We start from the raw sequence: 23702 nt of genomic DNA on the forward strand, positions 1-23702 counted from the left end.
ATGAAGAAACCTAAAACATGTCCTTAGATGACAATCAATGTGTAGGAATTCCTGAGAGCAAAATGCAAATGCAATCAAATTGTTGGGAAACAGCATTAAAGAATAGACAAAAAGTAAGTTTGTAATAGAAAATTCAAAATAAAGATAAGAATACTTTTCTCTAACAAAGGCTGGGGAGTAGGGAGGGAGGAAGGAGTGTGGAACCCAAGCTCAGATAACTAAAATTAGAATAACCACAGGAGAGAAAATAATTGCACAATGACATTTCTATCCAGTCTGCCATTCATGTTTTTATTTCTGTATAAGTGACTACAGTATTATTTGGAATGAGAATAAGACTCCACAAATTATAAAAGTTTGGAGATAAAATTGATTATATTTAATAAGTGAATTAACAAAACAAATGTGAAATTAAGGGATTAGAACATAATATAAATACATATATCCTGATAATATTGAAAAATCACTTTATAAAAACTGTAGATTTTTGCAGCATGTGGGAGCTGGAATGAGTTAGTGGATTTCTTTGTCTGTAATATCTCATTATTTTTAATTTGATAGATTTTATAAATTGGAAAACATAAACTTTCATGACAATTTTGACAGTAAATTTTTAAAAATGGTCCCAATACTTCATCTCTCCTTGCACCTTTGCAACTTTTCTGTATAAATGCCCCTTGCAAAACAATGCTGTACCTCTATCAGAGATACAGTCTATTTCCCTAGCCTCTTGAATCTACATAATTCTTGTGAATTATTTTGGTCAACAGAATAATAAGAAGTGTGGGCTTAAAAGCACAGTAGGACTTGCTTTGGGAACCCTGCTGCTATTGTATGAACAAGTCCAGGCTACCCTGGTGGAGGATGAAAGACTATGTGGATTGGCCAACAGAAATCTGACCTACAAATTTGTAAGAGGACACAATCACAATCAGCAGAACTGACTCTCCCACAGCTGACTACAGAGGTATGAGAAATGCTACCCAGCTCACCCAAACACCCCTGAATGACTGTTAAAAGTCACTAGCTTCAAAGTAGTTTACTAAATAGCAGCATTAATATAAAATATACAATGGATATATGAGATGAGATGAAAATTATCTCTCTCTCTCTCTTTTTTTGAGAGATTGAGAGGGAGGATGGGAAAGGGTAGAAGAGAGGGAGGGAGAGAATTTTAGGCAGGCTCCATGCACAGCTCAGAGTACACGTGCAGGGCTTTGATTTCATGACCTGAGATCATGACTTGAGCTGAAATCAAGAGTCTGTGCCCTCAAAATTCTCTCTCCTTTTAAATGATACAACTTTACTTGAAAAAAATTTACAGGGACGCCGGGTGGCTCAGCGGTTGGGCATCTGCCACCGGCTAGGTCGTGATCCTGGAGACCCGGATCGAGTCCCACATCAGGCTCCCAGCATGGAGACTACTTCTCCCTCTGCCTGTGTCTCTGCCTTTCTCTCTGTGTCTTTCATGAATAAATAAATAAAATTTATTAAAAAAAAAAGAAAAACATTTTCAGTTTGTATTTCACAAACAAAACCTAACTTTAAGATAGATAATAGAGAATACTTTCAAAATGATAGTAAGCTAAAAAGGTGATACAAAAATATATGTGATGTGTGAGGTGAGGCCTGCTAAGTTATAAGACAAACAAAAGCTCTTTTGATCAAATAAATACACAAAATAATAAAATACGGACTAAAATAATAAAATATATTATTTAAAACCTGAAAAACAAAGAAAAACAATACAGTGATGCCCCCGCTCTGGATCTATGATTTATCCACATTCTGAAATATTGTTTATATAACCATTTTACATTTTAAAATAAAATGTGGATATTCTGACATTCTTTCCTGAATAATTCAGCATGTTTTTTTTAAAAAAAATAAGTAAAGTCTCTTACATCATCATAATTATAAATATATAATCATCCATAACCAAATTAACATAAATTTCCTACTACAGTCTTACATCTAGTCTACAAATGTTCCTAAAATATCTTCTACAGGTGTGAAGTTATTTGCTTGTTTTGGTTCAGAATACTGTCAGGCTTAAAGCATTGTATCTGAGTTTTGTGGTTCTTTAGTCTCTCTCTCTCTCTCTCTTTTTTTTTTTTAAGATTCTATTTATTTATTCATGAGAAAGGCAGACACACAGGCAGAGGGAGAAGCAATCTCCATGCAGGGAGCCTGACATGGGATCCCGGGTCTCCAGGATCACACCCTGGGCTGAAGGTGGCGCTAAACCACTGAGCCACCCAGGCTGTCCATTCTTTAGTCTCTGAATCTAAAATAACCCTCAATCTTCCTTCCTCCCTCTTTCCTTGTCCTCTTCTTTTTTCTTTGAGGGAAGGTGGGGAGGGTTCTTTCGTTCGGAAGGGAGGAGGGAGGGCGAGGGAGGGGGATGGGGGAGGAGGGAGGAGGGGGGAGGGAGGGGGAGGGATTCTTCTTCGGGGAGGGTCTGTGCTGTTCTTTTAGTCTTCTTTCTTTCTTTATTCTTTCTTTCTTCTTTCTTTCCTTTCTTTCTCTTCTTTCTTTCTTTCTTTTCTTTTCTCTTTTCTTTCTGTATTTCTTTCTGTCTGTTCTTCTTGTCTTCTTCTTTCTTTCTTCTTTCTTCTTTCCTCTCCCTCTCTCTTTTTTGGAAAATTTAGTTTTAAAAACCAAAATCCATTGTCTTTTACAATATCTTTTATTTTGAAAGAAAAGATGCATCACTTTCTACCAGTAAGGGTACTCTGAAGAAGAAAAAAAGCACCCCATATCATGCCTTATGCTAAAATACTTAATAAGGTGAATTAATTATAAATATAGATGGCCAGACTAATCAATATCTGGTAGATACAGATGCTAATCTCTCCACATTAAACCCTTCCATCTTTGCTTAACCGCTTCCCCCAAGGAAACATATCACACATTTGGTAGGTATTTAAAATAACACACAGATATTCCCTGTCTTTAGACCCTGGGCTGAAAACCATTCATTCTTCCTCTGAGATACTACTACTATAAATGTAATAGGGGCAAATTTACTTTGAAAATGGAATTATAATATTAAATGCATACAAAAGTGACTTAATTCTTAAAATTCCAGAGAATTTATCTATTCATATTCAAATTGTGCCTCATCCCTTACATTTGGATCATACACCAGATAAAAACCATACCTAGCTCTCTATAGGCTAAAAATCCCACTGACATTTGAAAAATAATTGGAGCAAAGCCTGCTAATGGATAGAGCCTGTAAACCATTATCCAAACTTTACTAGTATCCTTTGAAACCCAAAGCAAAGGAAGAACAAATCTATCTTTGGAGGCTTACATTCAAAAGTGTTCTCATCTGCCCTGCATTAGTCTTTGTAACACTTCTGCCAATCAGAAAACCAAATAGACAATAATATTGATTTGTTCAAGGCCTCAGGGCCATCAACAGAATTGTTATCCTTCACTGCCTGGGGATACCTAACCAAATACTATTCTATCATCAACTATCCCTGAAGCCACTTTCTTCACTGTAGTTTATCTTTGTTCTGCAGTTTCAGTGTGCCTCTAGACTAGAGCAGTCAATACCCCTTGTCTTCACCTAAGAAAGACAACAACATGCATGGGTTTTTGTGTTCCCCCTATTTACTGAAGCTTGCCCCCCAACACACTGTTTACCCCAAGTCATCAGTGATGATCTAAATGATCTAAATTTCTCTTGCATTTCAGTTTTGATGCAATATGTAGCTGATTTCCCACTTCATCTGGAGAATAAAGACGTTTGTAAAAAGGACTTCACTTACTTCCTTTTGGCTTTAACATAAAAGGAACATAAAGTTTCAAAAGATAAATTACAATTTTGCCAAAATACAGTTAGGTAGCCCATGCTATCTAAGGAGAGAAAAATCTTCTGCTAGAATAAAGACCACCTAAACATACCCTAGATCCTTTACCAACAAATTTAAAGGATTTCTAGGTTTAACTGAATGTTGCAGGTAGTGGGTATCATTTTCTTTTCAGATTAAGATACTTCTTTATAAATTGACTTACACTCAAAACATGTTTTATAGTGGGGAAGCCCTCACTGGTGATTCAAACACAATAGAGCCCAAAAGGTACCCACCTGAGGAAGGAGAAGTTCTCAGATGTTCTCTCCCTTTCATGGCCTCCTTCCTTTTCTTCCTTAGGCCAAATGGCCACTGTCACCGCACTCTGAAGGGGGACTCTGTAATAATGTGTCCCACAAGGTGCTCTCCTCTCTCACTAAATTTAATAAGATTACCACCTTCTCAGGGACCCAACCTAACCCATCTATAATGTCTCTTCACTCTTTTGAGTGACACCCAGGGTCCCACTAATCTACATTTCCCATTTGCATTTACATTACAGGTCTCAGCTAATTCCTAGTTTGTTGATTAGAACCTATCACACAAAAACACTGCCATGGATCAGAGGCACCCATTTGACTTATGGACTTGTAGGCTTGTGGATCCGTAAATTCCCAGGGTTGTTGAATGCACACACCCTTTGAGAGGTGATAATTGAGCAATTACTTGGCCCTGGTAGATCCTGAGCACATGACCCATGGCAGTGAAGTACTCTTATGACCAGAAATCTCAATTGTTGTGTCCAATTAAAAGTCTAAAGTTGCTGAATGGGGGCAGCTCAAGAACCGCCTCAAGTGAAGTGAAAATGGTACAAACTAGAGCAGGCAAATTTCAGGCCTGCAGAGGTTGACAACCCCATGAAAAGGTCTCAGTATGCTCTTCTAGCTCCCAGGAATACCAAGGAATCTCCACTGGCCCCATAAGCACGGAGCTATGGAGACCTCCTGGACCCCATGTGGTCCTGATTCATGGATGGCTCCTCCAATTTAACTTTTACTAGGATGGGATCAATCCATCCAACCCAAGAGACAACTGTCCTTTACCAAGAGTAAGCCACTCCTCTCACTTCAGCAGTGAAAGATTCCAATATGGCTACTTCTTTTATATTCTTTTATCTGGCAGTCTTCTATTATAAATAACCCTGTAAAGCACACAGTCCTTTATCAGAGTTTTGCCAGCATTTTCTAATTTACCTACTTTCATCCAGTCAGATCTCTAGTATCTAGCACAATACTTTTATCAAGTAGAAAAATAAGTTTTGAATAAATTAACTACAATAAGAAGCAAATATATACATTCCTCATCCATTTTTCCATTGAATCCCATGGGCAAGGAACTTTTTGTCAAATTTTCTACCCTTTTTGTGCTGATAAAGAATATTGGTATTTCTGACCTCTACCCATAGAAGCTACAGAGGAGTGCCCACTATTTTAAAGAGCCAGATTTATGTATTAGTCAGCTTAAATCTGTCATAGATAATATCTCATAAATTGCATGACATCTTTTTATTCAGAACTGAGATTTTTTTGGTTCTCCAAGTAATAAGCCCACCATTGTAAAGCCACTATTTAAGAAAAACATTGAGATGTGTGTGGAACATGCCATTTTAACTATTTTTCACCAATGGTTGAGTTGCACAGTCAAGTTAGCTGACCATATCACATGATCATATTCTTTAATTTATCTTTTACTATGGGCCAGATATATTGTAGAATATTGGTGCTTTTCTGTTTATTAATCCATGTGATATTCTATGAGTTTATATCTGGATATCAGCTCTTTCTGTGTTCTCTCCACTAGGAGAAGAGCAAAGGGAGCCTGGAGTCTCCGCCCACTTTGTGCAGCCACAACCCAAGAGCCAATGGCTATCACCAAATTATCAGCACATGGGGACCAGGGTAGAGTATCTGGAGGTCATGGTCGCTTTGTACAGCAATCACATGTGTCCTCACTATGTGTGAATCATGTATCCTCTAGCATTTAACACACTGTGTGCAGTGTTACTGACTATTCTCAATTTAAGTCTAAGAGGGTCCAAAAATTCAAATAAATACAAAAAGCAGGAATATGACCATGCACTGAAACTGCTTTGTTTTCTGAAGTCAGAAGTTTTCTTAGGAAACATAGAGTGATAATAAATCTTTATTCGTAAGTGACTGTGGATCCCTGAGAAATGATAAATTCCCAATTAGACCCTACAAAGCTCTTGTGTCTCTTTGACCTCAACTCTTACGACTGCTCCTCATTCCACTTCATCTACACTAATATGCGTTCTGTTTCTCAGACAATATAGTTATGATCAGGCCTCAGGACCTTTGTACTGGTATTCCCTTTGCCTGGATTGGTCTTGCCTAGATAATGACATGAAATCCCTGAACTTCCTACAGATGTTTTCTCAAATGTCACCTATGCAAGCTTCCTGAACAACCAATACTATTGATCACTTTTATCCTGCTTTATTTTTTCTATTTTCACCATCTTAGCATTTGCAACCCTCTAAAATACTTTATGATCTACTTTTTATTAAAGATTATAGTAGGTTTTTAAAGTATTTGCTCTTTAAGAATAGGATTTTTTTTGTTTTATTTTGCTCTTATTAATCACTGAAATATGCAAAGTACATAGAATGATATCTGGTCATTTAATAGGCACTCAATGAATAAATAGAATGAATGCAACATGGACAATCTCACTTTAAATTTCTACCCTTCTAGAAAGTATTACTTTAATTTATTAAGGAATGCTTTGGACTAAGTTATCATAAGAAATAGCAAACTGCACTATTACAGTAATCTCAGATTAAGAATTTCTTTATTGAGAGCCAAGGAGGAAAAATAGACTTTAATTTAGGTGGCTTGCTTGTTAAGCTATGGCTAGCACCCCTGCAGACACACATGTACACATGTGTGCGCACACACACACAGTCATTGTCATCTAATTCTACATTGTTTCTGGATGGTTCAATCTATGAGCTGTGATCAAACTTGGAATTTAAAGACTCAGGTTGCACAGTAAAATGCAGCAGAGGGATGACTTTGGTCCATGGTGAACTGAACATATAACTCACATATGGACCAAAATAAAGGAAAATACCAAATATATTATCCAGCATAGATAACAGAGTATTTTGAAGGCAGTGAAATGAAGGAAAAAGGTAGAAAAATGGCTTAAGATGAATTTAGAAATTTAGAATTGAGGAGAACTATTTTAAAATGTGAGAGACTATCATTTTATGCCTAAGGAGAAAGAGCCATTAGAGAAATTGAAGGTAAAGATTCAAGAGAGAGATCAAATAAATGATGCCAAAAAATTCCTTAAAAAATGTGAGAAAATGAGATCTGGGCTGCAAGTGGAAGTATTAAATCCCACTGTATATTCCTTAGGGGAAAAAACTGAAGGGAAAAAAAAAAAGTTAGTGTATGCCTTAGTCTGTTCAGGCTACTATGGCAAATTACCATAAATGGGTGGCTTAACCAACAGAAGTTTGTTTCTCAGTTCTAGGGGCTGGGAAGTCCAAGATCCAGGTGCTGGCAGATTCTATCTGTGGTGAGGCTGCTTCCTGATTCATAGACAGCTGTTTTCCAACTGTGTCCTCTCATGGCGGAATGGAGTGGGGACCTCTCTGGGCATCTGTTTAATAAGGGCATTAATGCCATAACAAGGGCTCTTCCCTCAGGATCTAATCACCTCCTGAGGGTCCATAGCACCACATTGAACATTAGGCTTCAACATATGAATAGGGGGGAGAGCACAAAATTCAGTCTGCATCAGTGTGAAAGGATATATCTTGCTGTGTGTTAGCATTCAGGAAGTTGAGAGTGTAGCCTCCTGGATTACTCAGTTGGAAGCTTCTTAAGTCTATGCTGGTGGTGGTAGTAGTAGTATTGTTGGTGGTGGTGGTAGTGTGTGTGTGTGTGTGTGTGTGTGTGTGTGTGTAGTGGTTCTAGGGGTCTGTGAGGATTGTGAGAGCAGATATGATTGGCCTAATAAACTTGAAAAGAATGCAAAAGTTTTGAAACATTTCCCTGGAAGTAGAGATAGTAAAGACTAGGAAAAAAGCACCAAAATATATCTTTGTATATTAATGATATTGTTCTGATTAAAACATATATGAATAAATACTTTCTATGCTCTTGAATAAAATCCAGCTTTATTGAACAGCATGTGAGTCTTATCATCAAAATACTGACAGTTTTTTTAAGTACTAAAATGTTTTTTTGCTGATGCAAAGGAGATCTCAAAGGAGATCTTTGGAGATGCAAAAGGAGAACTCATTGACTAGTTCAATGAGTTAATCAAAATGATATTCAAGGAACTAATATGTTCAGCTTTTCTCAACATAGGACTTATTTGCAAAAACATTTTCACTTTAAATTTCAAAATCACTCAAAGTAGTTAGAATATCCTTGTTTCTGTTATAGACAGTTATATAAAATCTCCTGGGCTTACAGAAGAGCTTGGTAATGAACTTGACTAAAAATATATTTTTAAAAAATCACTTTAGAAGATAAAGCAGCAAAAATAATGAATTTAAATTTTACATATGGTTTATATAACTTTTCATAAACTCAAATAACCTATGACAAATTATAAAGCATTGCCTACATTGAGAATTGTATAAAATGCAAACAAAGAAATAATCATGTTCACAGTAATGTTCTCATTAAATTGTAGTGGCCTAATAAACAAAGGTAATAAAAAGGGATGCTCTCATATTCATATTACTACGTATTTCCTATGTTGTGCAGTACTTGGCAAAGTAATGATTATTTAAGAAAACTATTTTTTGAGCAAGTCACAGTGAAGACTTTCCTTTATCTTTTGAGACTTTAATAGAAATAAAGTCAAAATAATGACATTACTTCCTAAAACCCATGTCCATGACTCAGAAGGAAAATGAAATGTATTCTTGAAGAGGCTAAATGTTATCCAACATACTAACAGCAATAATATTGGGAGTAAACCACAGGTGTTACATAAAAACATAAAAATAATTATTGCAGTATCCTCTTGTACTTGTATCCTCTCCAGAATGTCAACCTTGAATTGCAGTCTCCGTGAATAACATTTCCAAAGAGCTAGAGGCCAATCCTGGTTGAATGTTTTGCTATTATTGATAATTAACAGTTACTGAGAGTTTAGGATGCAATTAGGTGCTGTAATAAACATCAGCTAATCTGATAGCTATCTAGTCTAAAGCGATTATATAAGTAGATTAAGTTTCGATTGAGTAAAAGAGAGCGGAACTCTGAAGGACTGGATGGTAGCAAATTAAGTCTGGGAAATTCTGTGGAAAGAAAGACTTCCTTGACTTTCAATGTGAGAAAACCTACACAGAAATGGAAGTCATTTATTTATTCCATAAATATTTAATTGACTGCCCACCAGGTACCAGTCAATGACCTAAACACTAAGGACTAAGCACTAAGGAAACATTAGTTCTTTTCGCTTGCTGAGTTTATATCCTAGTAGAAGACATAATAGGTAAATTAATTACTCCCACGTGGATCACAGAGACTGGGGATAAATGCTTGAGATAATAAACAAAATATTGAAAGGTATGAGGACTTCTGAGGCCTTAGGAACACAGCCATCAATCTGTTAATGTAATGTTTACTCCAAGACCTCTGAGGGAGATGTTTTTTTCATTTTTTAAAGTGCCATTATTTGGGGCACCTAGGTGGTTCTGTTGGTTAAGCATCTGCCTTCCTCTGAGGTCATGATCCTAGGGTCCTGGGATTGAGCCCTTCATTGGGCTCCCTGCTCAGCGGAGAGTCTGCTTCTCCCTCTCCCTCTGCCTGCTGCTCCCCTTCCTGGTGTTATTTCTCTCTCTCTCTCTTTCAAATAAATAAATAAAATCCTTAAAAATAAGGTGCCATTATTTTTATTTTCTTATATCAATATAGATTTCATAGAATCCAGAGGAATTCTGAAGAACTAAACTCAGAAGAATGTGGGGAGCTGGGGAGGCTGAGCAGTGAGAAGCATCAGAGCTCAGCACACTGAGGCAGTCCCCTCAGGACACAGCCACTAGCTCCACCAGCAATACACTCTCAGGGCCACCTCTGTGATGAAGCAGGGCACAGCTGTTATGGGTATTTCAGTCACTTGAGTTCCAAAGACCTATTAAAGCATCTGATTGAGAAAACCTAGTTTCTATGGCCAGGTTCTAATTCTTAGCAGAAAGAATACAAACTTCTGGCTCCTTTCTACTTCCACTATTACAATATTGCATTATTGTATTGAACTCAGATTCATACAACAAGGCACTGAATGAATAAATCAAAGGCTCTCTGAAAGCTTAGACTTAAAATTGCAAATAAACAGACATGCCTACTGTTTAATCACATAGCCTCAAAAGTTAGCCGTATGCTCATATTATTCCCTCAGACTGACAAGAGGTATTCTAAAAAATACCTGCATGTTGATTTAACTATACATGAATAACTGGATAAATAATTATAAATAATTCCAATTTATAAGCAAATTATCAATTTTAAATATAAATTTTTCATTTTAAATATAATTTAATATGATTTTCACCTTCCTTGTATTAAGAAGTAGCTAGCATCCTATATTTGTTGAATGGTAAAAACATTTTTTAAATGACGAACAGTAAAATTTTAAGACATATTATTGGAATATGCTACAAAAACATGAATAAAAAATATTTCATCAATCAGGAGATTTTTTCTTTTAGAGTGTATCTCACTGAGAGGGAGAAATTTTAATTATCACTATTAGTTATTAGTTATATCAAATGCCTCATGGATTACAAAGAAATCATCATTTTTGCATATCAGTTTTATGATTGAAAATGTTATAGTACTTTAGGAATGAGAAACTAAAAGATACCTCAGAATGACAATCACATTTTGAAATTAGATGGCGTAGGAGGATTAAGTGGGCAAAGATAGTAGCTACAAATATAAAAGAAAGCTGAGATCTGCAAGGATTTAATCAGATCTAGACTAACTTCCTTACTGCTACTGATATATCCTCATTATTTGAAATGCGACAGAAATGAAATGTAATGCTCCTTAGCTGCAGAAATAGACAGTGAAGCAAAAATAAATAAATAACCAAAAGACCCTTGATGATAGTGTGGAAAGAATAGTAGAAAAGAGCAACATGATTTTAAATACTCATTAATACTATTAAATAAAGATGAGTTACATTTTAAAAATTCTGATAGTACTGTGCCTAAATCTTGGGTCTTTTACACAGAATCAAATGACTGGCAATCATTAGTGCCAACCAGTTATGTTAACACTGGAGATCATGCAAATTCCCAGAAGATTCTGACTAGTGGAAAAGGAAATTTTATTACAGAATATTAAGAGCAGCCACAAATCTTTACGTTTTAAATTGGAATATATCTCGATAAATTAACTATTAAAAACATAAGATGTGCTCAGGAATCCAGAAATATAACATTGTATTTATAGTTTAATAGAGTTTTGTAAAGGAAGTTATCTTTCTGAAAAGTAAGGATTTAATATAGGTATTGGAAGAGATAGCCACAGCAGAAATAGATACAGAAATTAAATTTTAGTTCAAATATAAGGGAACTAATAATATTTCAGTAACAAATTACATGAAGTAACAGTATTATACCAATAATTATTACAAATAATCTTTATAAAGATACCACTGTTATCAGGAAGATAAAAAATAAGGTCCAAAATATAGTGGTGTGATCTAAATAAAAGGGAAAAAAAGGGGTCTAGCCTGACTTAGATACAAACTTTACCATTTGGATATTCTGTATAAGAAAATAAAATATGGGGCCCTGAACATAATATTAATATTGCAAATATTTTGGCACTGCAGTACTCAAATTATAGTCCACAGACTCATTTCACTTCCTTAGCTGTTTATGACTGTCCGTAAGTTAGCATAGAAATTCTGCGAAACACTGAGAAAATTTTGTAAGCAATTTGCCAGAGTCATTTTATGTCCGTTGAATCTAATGATAAAATGTTGACCTTTACTTCATATTTTTTTTAAATTTCTGTTTTCCAAACAATTTATTTGTGCTGTATTTTTAAAAAGCATAAACTCCCAGCAGAGTGGAAATCAGAAATAAAACCAGAGAATAAGAGGCAATGTATTACAGTTCTTGACATTACATATTAGGTAGATCCAATTATAAGAGGTCAGATGTAGAGAGTTCCCTTAACATATCCCTCAATCTGTTTAGTTTTTCCCTTTACTTTTCAAGAGAGAGTTCAGTGTAATTGTGAAGACCTTATAGTCTGTCCTCACAGGGATCTGGATGTGAAACTGAGTTCAACCACGTACTAGATTTTAATGTATTGACCATCTCAAAGCAGAGGATGATAGCGGTATGTGCAAGGTAAGACACATATTGAAAGGGCTAACAGAGAGAAGATAAAAATTATTAGTGACTAATCCTCCCAACAGTTGGTAGAAGAAAAGCCTAGAGATAAAATGGAAAAAAAGATTGGCTGAAGGGATTCTTAGATAGTTGAGATCTCTGGGGTATATTTCCATTCCCCAGGAAGGAAAGAGGATGATCTCATGTAACAAGTATATATTGGGGAGGGGAACACAAAATGCAGCATTAGTACCATTCCTCTAGTCCAGAGTGGGATGAAGAGTTTGTACCAGGATTGCATCATCATGTAAGCTATTTAATTCAGCTGACATTTTATTTTCCACAATAAAATATTTCCAGTGACAGAAGTAGTGCCAAGATTTATAGTTTGCTACAAGTTCCTTATTTCATGAAATTGTAGCAAACAAGTTGACTGATTAAGTAGATTAATTATATAGATTCATTATATAGATTAGGTCTCAGTGCAAAAGCAAATACCCACACCTCTCTGAATATCTGGATGCTGTCCCAGTGCTGTAATAGGAACAGAGTGTACAGAGCTCTTGGGACCTTGACATGTGTCCCATGGAAACCCAGGGTAACAGAACCCAGTGCAAAATTTATCCAGAAGAATCTGAATGTGGGATACCCAATGACATTTTGGCTGGGTATAAATAAAGAAAAGCAGCAGTGGAAAGACCTAAAACACCAGAGGTTTGTTGAGTTTTGTTGAGCTGACTTTTCCCTTGGGCCTAATGACTGGAGGAAGAACCTGCCTACGAATGTTCCCTTCCAGAAATATATCACTGGGGAAGGACCATGTCAAAAATTGTAAAAAAAAAAAAAAAAAAAAAAAGGTAAAAAATTGTAAAAAGGCTTGAAATTTTACTCTTCTTGAAAGCTAACAGTCTGCCATGGTTTTCATAGATGTGGATAGATAAAAAAGATTCCTAGGTCAGCAATAAAGAGATTTAAATATCATAGCAAGCAATATGACAGAAAGAACTTAATGTTCACCTCAGGGTCCCTTGCCCTACCTCCCTACGGGAGAAATATAGATGCAGGATCAAGTATATGGAGGACATGATGGTGGGTTTGTATCATAGCTGAGGAACCCCAAGCTTAAGAAACTCCAATATTTTAAAGGGGGATGCTAGAAAACTCACCCAAACTTTGCCTTGAAAGGGAGACATTAGCTTTTCTATCTTCAATATTAAACATATCTGCCCTTTGACCTAGAGGGAGACACTTTATCTCAGAAGCTATTTGCTAAGCAAACATTCTTTAAAAAGATGGTCCAGAACAAAAGGTAATGCAAGATGTACAGAAACACTGTGGAGAATTGCTTTCCAACAGATCTGAGAGCGCTATAAGATCTTTATGTTAATGTGGCCAATGACAGTTATTGTACCTTGCCAAAAGAGATAAGACAGATCTATAAATAAAAGTAAACTTCTAATAAGGTTTGCTTCATTAGTGCAATATTTTCAATGTTTCTTGTTACCCATTTCCTGCCCTGAGATCAGAGGAGACAGAGGGAGCAGAGCGAAAGATGGAGTTGGTTGCTATAAGGGGAATAGCAAAGCAACCTACCAACACCTGCCCATTCTGCTGCATGGACACACACACACACACACACACACGTGTATATAAGCACATGTGCACACACACACATACACACTACTGGTCTTTGGAATGAAGTAGTTAGATATCATACTTAAGGTGAGGAAAACATACAAGAAGATTCAAAGACAGGGATTAAATCGATATTATTTTAGACTAGATCTTTAAAAAGTTGGTTATGCATAGATGATTTTAAATATAGTGTTTATTTTAAGTCTAAATTTTCCCATTAACAAATAGGGTTGATATTAACATGAAGACCATGGGGAAGCTGGGAGGATTGTATAAAAGCACATTTAAAAGCAAATGCGTGAAAAAATCATAATGTAAATGTTCAGTGATTGATTTTATTATTATTATCGCCAGTCAGATGATGTTATATGGGTGTTTTTACTTAAACACATTTTAAATGTTTCTTGTTAGGTAGTTTAGTATTGCTTTTGATACTGGAAACAATACATAGTGTATTTAAAATTAACATGTGAAACATGCAAAGATTTTGTTGTTAGTCTGTTATCTTGACATTTATAACCTATAATTACTTAAATAACGAAGTGACTTATATAGACCCAGAACAAAAGTTTGCACTACATATAGGGAGAGAGAGAGGAATTCTGTTGACCTTGCCCCACACAAGCTGATAAATATTCTAAAATATATCATTGAAATCTCACAAACCTAAACTGAGGACATAGATTGTAAAACATACAAGATACATTCTGCTCCTAACCTAGACCTCAAGGTTGAAGACCTTCATGAAATTTCATGTTCTGAAATATAAAGTTAATCCTCATGATATCTAGAATGCCATCATTCTAACTGAAAAAAATGGCTTGAGAAATACATCAAATATTGACATATTTGGATATAAACTGGTGTGAAGTTTACAAAAACCAAGAAAAATTTGGATCCACAAGAGTGTTGCCATCCAGGAAAGAACAATTATACTAAGAAGGATGGATACATAAAAAACATTTTATAGTGATCAAGACCAAACCAAGAATATATTGCTGCAGGTCAAAACAAAAGAACTTAGAAAGCTGTGTTTTCTCTATTAGAAGTTCTCTCTGATTGTAAGAAAAAGTTGCAATGCAAGAGATGTTTAGGAAGAGAATCAGTTGTTTAGAGAGAGTAAACTATTTTAACTTAATTAATGGGAATTTCCATGTCTTTTTAGCCAAAGACTACCAGGAACAAATCTGTAGTTGAACAAAGTTGAACTTTATTCTTTGCAACAGGGGTAATACATACACACATACATACACCTATACATACAGTACATACATATATACAATGCAAAAAACATGGTTGATCACCTTTGATTTTTCAAAATCTAGCTATATTCGAGGTTACCAAGAGCGAAACCAGGGGCCACAGAAGAGTTGAGACTAAGAGGAAAAAAAAAAAAAAAAGTTAATTGCATCACTGCTTTTAACAGCTGAAAATCGGGAAACAAAAAAGACATTGTGATAGACTTATATAATGTAATATTAAATATAGCTATGAAAGGACCATAGCTTCATTGTGTATGTAAATTTGTACTAATCTAATTATGATTGACAATGGAATAATCAAGTTCTGGAATATGACTCTTCTTATATATATACATGATAATTCAAGAACATATATAAAATTAAAATAAGAGCTATAGAGACAAACATATATGCAATAACACTGTATTTTAAAAATGAAAGGAAAAAATGAAAACAAAATTCAGGATACGGGTAACTTCTGGGTATATGCAGGGAGACTAAATAAGAAAGGATCGAGGGGATCCCTGGGTGGCGCAGCGGTTTGGCACCTGACTTTGGCCCAGGGTGCGATCCTGGAGACCCGGGATCGAATCCCACGTCGGGCTCCCAGTGCATGGAGCCTGCTTTTCCCTCTGCCTATGTCTCCGCTTCTCTCTCTCTCTCTGTGTGTGTGTGTGTGTGACTATCATAAATAAATAAAAAATTAAAAAAAAAAAGAAAGGATCGAAAGTAGATGAAAAGAGTAGACGGAGGTAGATAAAATTACATTTCTAATTTTTAGCTTTATGTTGATTTCATGATTGCTCATAGCATAACCAAATAACCCACCCACACTCATACACCCATAAATACACACATAGTTATTGACAGACTAAGTTGTCATTATAACCTCAAATAAAGATTATAATTAATCAAATACTGTTCACCTGGGGGCAGATATGTATATATTTTTAGTTTGGACACTTCCATGAACAACAAAGCCTATTCCACTTACTGAATTAATAATTCTTACTACAGTGACCCCTGGAGTGTTAATGTGTTGTCACATATACAATCACTACTTAAACTGCGTTATCTGTATGACTGAGTGGAAATATAAAATCCTTTTCTGAATGATAAGCCTGACTACTTATTTTGACAGTTGTCACTAACCCCACTGTTTATGTACAAATCCTTAAATTATCACTTAAATTAATGAATATAATGTAAAGGAACATTAGCTGTTTTCATTTAATAGGCTCACATAATTTCCTTTATTTAAATAAAGATGTAAAGTTTGAACAGAAAATTTTGTCATTAGGGGTTATTCACTCTTAGGAGAAAAGGAGCTACAAATTACAAAACTTGAAATACCCAGAAAAAAAAGAAAAAGTGGAGATCACGTGTAAGAACAGAATGCTGGCTTCTTCTGCTTTCCATGCTTAACTTATTCTGAGGTCATCAGGGTGTTGTTGCTAGGAAATTTCAGACATTTACTGCTCATGATTTCTGTGTTATCCCTCACTAAAGACCCATTCAAGTGTGTTTTATTTCCCCTTGTTTTATTATTTTAATCCCCAAACACCTACTTAAAGTTAACATCCAAAATCAAGGAAAAGCTTGTTTTTACCATCTCTCAGTTTTTTCACTGATTCTTAGAAAATTCATTTTTGAAGTACTGTCTTCATGATAAGTAGATAGGTTGGTGGGTAGATAGTAGATGAATGATAGATAGATAGATAGATTGTAAGGTCGTAATTATTAAGAAATCCTCAGAAGATTGTAAAACCAACTGCTGTCAAAAATATGTTTTCTGAATTTGTTGATATATCGTACTTGCCATGCACTAATTTTACATATTTCTATAAAATGAACTAAAATATAAAGTCCAAAAATCAATTAACATTATATCAAAACAGATATAGTTTTAATATCATATGCACTGAAAAAGAGTGCATTATCTGAAAGAAAACTAACCAACTCTTCTTTATTATACCATGTAGTATTGTGTGTATGTATGTGTGTATATAAAATGATGAGCTAATGTCCTAAATTATATAATGCACCACCAGCCAGAGACACATAATTTTGAATATTAGAAGACACTTTTTTCTTTTTTGTTTTGTTTTAAAGATTTTATTTATTTTTTCATGAGAGATACAGAGAGAGAGAGAGACAGACAGACAGACAGACAGACACATAGGCAGAGAGAGAAGCAGGCTCCATACAGGTAGCTTGATGTGTGACTGGATCCCAGGATTCCAGGATTACCCTCCAGGCTGAAGGCAGGCGCTCAACTGCTGAGCCACCCAGACGTCCCTAGAAGACACTTTTTCTAATTTAATTTGAATATTCCTGAAATGTTATGAGCTACTTATGATTTGTATGTCACCTAGTAAAATCTAAATTAATTTGCATTCTTGACAAGCAGTAAGATAAAGACTGACATGAAAAAAAGAAAAAAGGCAAATTTGTAAAAGTAAAACCCCACAGTGTTAAATGCACTGTATAGTTTTCCACTGCCATGACTTATGTCTGAGCCCTTCTATCCATTTTCAAGTACAACAGAGATTGGCTTGCTCATCAGTGGCCGTTCTATAGCCAAGAGCTTGTTATCTGCTTGGAATTTGGATTGTTTTAACTTAGCAACCATCCAATGTATTGGAACTGCTCTGTAGAATCTGCTATATATAATTGTTTATATTGCTACTGAGATCCAAACAAAATTCAACCTTGAATTTTTGCTACTGAAGGTCAATAGGGCAAAAAATCATAAACAGAAAGATGTTATCATTTACTGACAACATGGCAGGACTGGTTTCTGTATGTTAAAATGATTAAGGCATGACAATATTCTTCACTGTTATCAGTGGAAAAGAGTTCAACTATGTGACTTATCCATAATAAAATAAATATTAAAATTTCAGGTCCATTAAAATTTTAAATTTAAAAAGTATTTTTATTAATCAGGCTTAGAGATTATTTTGGTATTCATAATCTCCCTTCCATTCCTATTTCCATACTGTTAGTGATAAAGACTTTCCATACAGTGGGCCAATCTATATCTATGCTCTTCAGCAAAACAGATAAGCTTTTTTTCTGTCAAAACATTTAATTATAAAGTTGTTCATGTTAGTTAGGAAGTAAATCATTTAAAGGGTAAAAAAGATTAAATGTAATCTTGAAAGGAAAATGCTTACAGATAAAAAGGAAAGAAACTTGTAGTCAAAGAGAGAAAGTAATTTGTCTTTTCAAGATAGTTAATGAGCTTCAGATACTCTTTGATGATGAGAAAGAGTATGATATACACACAAAAAAAGCTTTAATGAAGTATAAAATTATAACAGATAATGAAGTTCTTTTTTTAGAATATGCAATTAGTAACTGTTGGATTTTCTATTTCTTAAAATCATAAGTATATTGACAATGCTACATACATGTAAAATCATTTTAAGTAAGTTATAAATTCTAACTCAAGATGATCAAGATGAAACTAACTTTTTTTTTTTTCTAACTCAGTTCTCCTTTCTGAAAGATCAGGGGGAAACAGTATGTTTAAGTGTACAGGATTTCAAAAAGATTTATATTAAACTGCTCGGATTGCAATAGTATAGGAATTAGCTAAGGGGATTTATTTAATCAGAAGGTGAAGAGGTTTTATGGTGGCACTCAGAAAAAAGAATTTATGAATAAAATGAACAGAAAATGTTAACAGACTGATAATTTGGAAAACAAGAATTAGTGGAATTTTATGTATCCGTTTTAAAATTATAGCACCAGAAACAAAGTAAGAAACGATAATCCATTTGACAGTAAATATGTCAAAGCTAATTTAAACCTTCAAGTAGCAAAGCATGGCCTCTCTAATTTTCCGAATTTTTTAAAAAAATTTCCATACTAAGTGTATATAATGAAATAACTAATACAACTGTAAGATGCATATGTTGCCTGCAGATATACGCATAAGCATGTTGTTTGCATTGAAATAATATGTAGATGACTAAAGTGTTCAGTAATAAAAAATTGTTTAAATGCAATTTAATTTTCTAAAAAACCTTATGTGCCTATCAAAGAGTTTAGGTAGATACACATGTTTTAACAAGAAAGATGTGTATCAGCTACTAATTGAAAAATAAGGTATAAAACAGCATATATACTTGGGCATTATTTACAATATAGATATATATTGACTTGGTTTCTCATTTCTTGGTGCAATCATCTGCTAAAATTATGTACTAATTGGATACATAACTGGTTTGGGGAATCATGCTTTTGGGATTTATCAGGATTTTCACTATTAGATATACTTCTATGATACTTAAAATATTTTAAAGAAAAAGTAAAATATGACATTAAGCAGGAAGCTAGTAATATTTTACACATTTTGCTTTTGAAAGTTGACTGAAATCTTAATTTGAATTATTGAGTCCCCTTTTAAAATAATTGTGTCGAAACTATTATTTTAATAAGTATTTTAATAAGCCCCATTCTCAGATGTCCAAGAATCTAAGTATATTTTTATATATATAATATATAATTGTTGAGGATAGTATTAGGTAACTGTGTTTAATAATGATCCCCAAGTAAAGCAGAATAGACTTCATAAGGGGGGGTGGCTTTCTCCAATCAGTCGAAGGTTTTAAGAGAAAAGACAGATCAAGAGAAAGGAAAATTCTCCTCTCTACTGTCTTTGGACTCAAGACCACAATGCCAACTTCTCTGACTTTCCAGCCTGCCAGTCAGCTCTGCAAATTTTGGTCTTATGAGAGCCCCCACAACTGTGTGAGCCAATTCCTTAAAATAAATCTTCTCTATGTATATACATATTATTGGTTCTGTTTCTCTGGAGAACCCTGTCTAATACAGTAACTAACAATGCTAAATGTATTAAAGCCAAAGTGAATTGCAGCAGCTTTAAATTCAAATGCCTTTAGAGACATAGCAGATGATTGAAATTAGAAAATCAGATGGCTATAAAACATTCCATAGTGGTGGGTATGATGGTGAAATTGAGACTCCATTCCTGTTGAAAGGAATCTAAATGAAAATATTTTAAACAATGTGGTCCAATCAAAAATCGTTGTAGGCTGATTTAGCATGTGGAATTCCAGTGTCTGATTTAGTTCAAAGAATTAATAGAAGTAAGAAAGAATTGTGGGTTGGAATGATTAGATAAAACTTCACGAGGCTAAAGAGATTTTCAATCTTCCTTGACCAGGGCTGGCTTAATGTTCCCTGCAACTTGACTAGATTTTAGAGAAGAGTCTTCCTGACTCTGGGCCTCTGACATTCCTTTTCTTAGAGTCTTTGCTTTAAAAAACCTATAGCTGTAAATCCTTTCTTTGCTCCTTTGAATGTAAATCTTTTTCAAAGCTTCTTGCTAGTTTACAAAATAGGAATGTCTTTCTCAAGGAGCCTAACTTTGCAGGCTAACTCCAAATTATAAAACTACCTCCTGATGTGACATTATGAGAAAGTACACTTTTCATTTTGCTTAAGCCAATTAGGAAACACAGAGGACCTAAAATCCCCCCAACTCCTGCTCTTAAAAAACTCTCCAGCCTTTTGTTTTAGTGGAGTTGAGCTCAAACAGAGCTATGACCACTCTCCCCTAGAGTAGCCTCATAAAAAGTCCTCTTTGACTATCTAAATTTGTCCAGCGAAATTTTTGCTTTGATTTTATTGTATTTTCATTTCAGTTAATGTATAGACACAAATAGATATAGATACTTGAAAATTTGCTTTTGACTAAGAAAATAGCAGAAACAACAACAATAACAATTTCCATATGTTATGTATTCTGTCTTCTGATTCTTTGCTCCTTTTTTTCTCTAACTCATCAGGAAGCCTACGCAATTAGTAGAGACATAATTCAAAATAAAGCAAACAAGATAAGAGACATGATTTCATTATAAAGAAGCTTTATTTCCAGAAGACTTATAAGATACAATTTCATCCTGATTGATTGATGAGCTCTAAGATCATGTAACCCATTTGTACCTCTCACTGAATCATTGAAACAGCAGATTTTGCCTTCTTTTTGTCAATTACACTTAAGTCAAATGCTCATTTAACTGTGATACATATATTCTCTCATAATCAGCTGAAAATTTATTCTACTCTTCAGAGATGTAAACATAGATATAGTTATAGATATACAGAGAGAGAAAGTAGTAAAGACATTAAATTGAAATGAAAATCTCAAGGAAAAAAATCCCTAGCTACATCACCAAGTATCTTACCCACTTTACATTATAACAAATAATTCCTTGGAAGAAATTAAGCTTTTAAGATTTTCTTCCTATATCATTAGTGAACTAGAGCAAGAATCATAACTTTTATCCACTGGCTTATTTTTTGTTTTGTTTTAAATTTCATTCAAAGGGCTTTAACTAATAAGTTACAATAAATCTAATGATATCACCCTTACATATTCAGACATTGCTGAAATATCTATCTTTAAAGTTTACAGAGATATATAATTGACATATATAATATATACAGATATATATATACATATATCTGTATGTACATATTTTTCCTTTTCAGTTAATATAGGCTATTGTATTATATTGGTATGATATCTAGCATTGAAACATTTTTATAATAAGATGAAAATATTTATTTTGATAACCCAAGTCTTGATAAGGATTACTTTAGGAATAAAGAAAGCTCTTTCACAGAGATGGAAAGTAAAAATTCATGTGTAAGTTGGAGGAAGAGCAGTTTCTGAATTCACGATTTTGAGTTGCCCTCAGATGAAAGGCAGTCAGAGATACAGAAACTATTGTAAGCTTCAATCTATGTCACATGAATTTCTTAAAGAAAACAGAAGAGTCACCAGATAATTGAACACTTTACAAGGTCAGGGTCCATATTTCTCAGCCCTGCTAAAGCAAAAGCAGAAGTGTAAGTATTTTGTGGTTCAGCATGCTTCCTGCATATCTTTTATGATTGTGGCAATAGAGAAAAATGTGAAGGAAACTGTATTCAAAATCCACCAACAAGTATCACTGGACGCCTTTAGAGTAGAAAACAAGAACAGCAATATTAGCCACTGGCAATATTGAATAATTCATTTCCTAATTTATTACAGTACTTAAATTCAGAAACCAAATGCAGAAGTACAGGAAAGGTGAGTTGTGAATTTCCAACAGTTTAAGTGAAAAAGACCTGGAATTTAAGTTGACTACAAGTGGAATATAAGTCAATGGTGTGACAGGGCTGTCAGAAAGGCAATTTGACTTAGAGAGAACTAATACAACTGCAGTGTCCATATTAAAGTAGAGAACCATTCCCAGCTGTCAACCCCATTCAGATAACATTGGATATAGCAAGATCAGCTCTAAGCACCACAAATTACAAAGAAACTCCATAAAATCTAACACATTCAGGTGGGTTTTGTGCATTTGTTTTAAAATGTGGCTAAAGAAGATAAATATTTTCTTTCAGAGTTGAAGATTAGGGATGGGGAGTACTATCTTTAGCTGTTGAAAAATGTTCTCAAAATTTAGAATGAATTTTGTTATGGGCTATGTTCCCTCAAAATGTTTATCTTGAAATTCTAACTGCTAATGTGATGTTATTTGTAGGTGGGACCTTTGGGAGCCAATTAAGTCATGAGATTGGAGCCCTGAATAGGATTGGTGCCTTTATGAGACAAGAGAGCTTGCTCTTTCTGCTCTTTGCCATGTGAAGACAGAAGGCAAAGATGGCCATTTGCAAATCAGTAAGCATGCTCTCTTTAGACCCTGAATGTGTACCACCTTGGACTTCCCAATCTCCAGAACTGTGAAACGTCAACAGTTTTGTTAAGATACCCAGTGTGTGGTATTTTTTGAGAGCACTCTGAGCAAACAAAGACAATTTCATTCCCTCATTCTTCTATTCACTCAACAAACATACATTGGGTGTTGAATTTCTACCATACACTGATCTGGGCAAAGAAGATTTTGATAGTGAAACAATAAAATACAGACACTGTTATGAAGAGACTTTACAGTCTTTCAAAGATGAGAGGTTGTTACACTAATTATAATGCAACTAACTATAACAAGGGCTATGACATGAGTGAAGAATATTATGTAAGAGGGTCAACTAAATTACCGGGGCCAATCATCGAGGAAGTCACATTTTTATCAAGAACTGAATAAATAATCTGAAGCATGTGGAAGAGAAAACTATGGTGATAAGAGAAATGCAGATAGATCCAAGAAGAGTAGAAAATTGTATAAAAACTTGCAGCTGGTGAAAGAGGCAATGCTTTGGAGAATTTGAAAATAATTGTGTAGAGATGGATTACAGAGTCTCTGAGGGGATGCAGTGGGATTTGTAAATAACAGGGGAAAAGCTCAAGTGATGATGGGTCTTGTGAGGAATGCTTAGAAACTGGAGTGTAACCTAAAGGTGAGGACGGACCATTAAATTGAGGAATGAAATCTTTGGTTCGGTTGAGCGTCCTAGATGAAATAGAGGAAACGGAACCACACTGAAAAGAGCTACTACAGTTAAAAGCTATAAAAAGTTTCAGAAGATGAAGATGACCTCAAGGTTGGAAAAGTGTGAAGATGAGGCACATAGTGTGCATTCAAGAGAGACTTTGAGAGTTAGTTAGCATCTAAAGTGGGAGACAGATCAGGA

Source organism: Canis lupus, chromosome 22 (genome assembly GCF_011100685.1).
Source record: "Canis lupus familiaris isolate Mischka breed German Shepherd chromosome 22, alternate assembly UU_Cfam_GSD_1.0, whole genome shotgun sequence".
In the NCBI taxonomy this organism is placed as follows: Eukaryota; Metazoa; Chordata; class Mammalia; order Carnivora; family Canidae; genus Canis; species Canis lupus.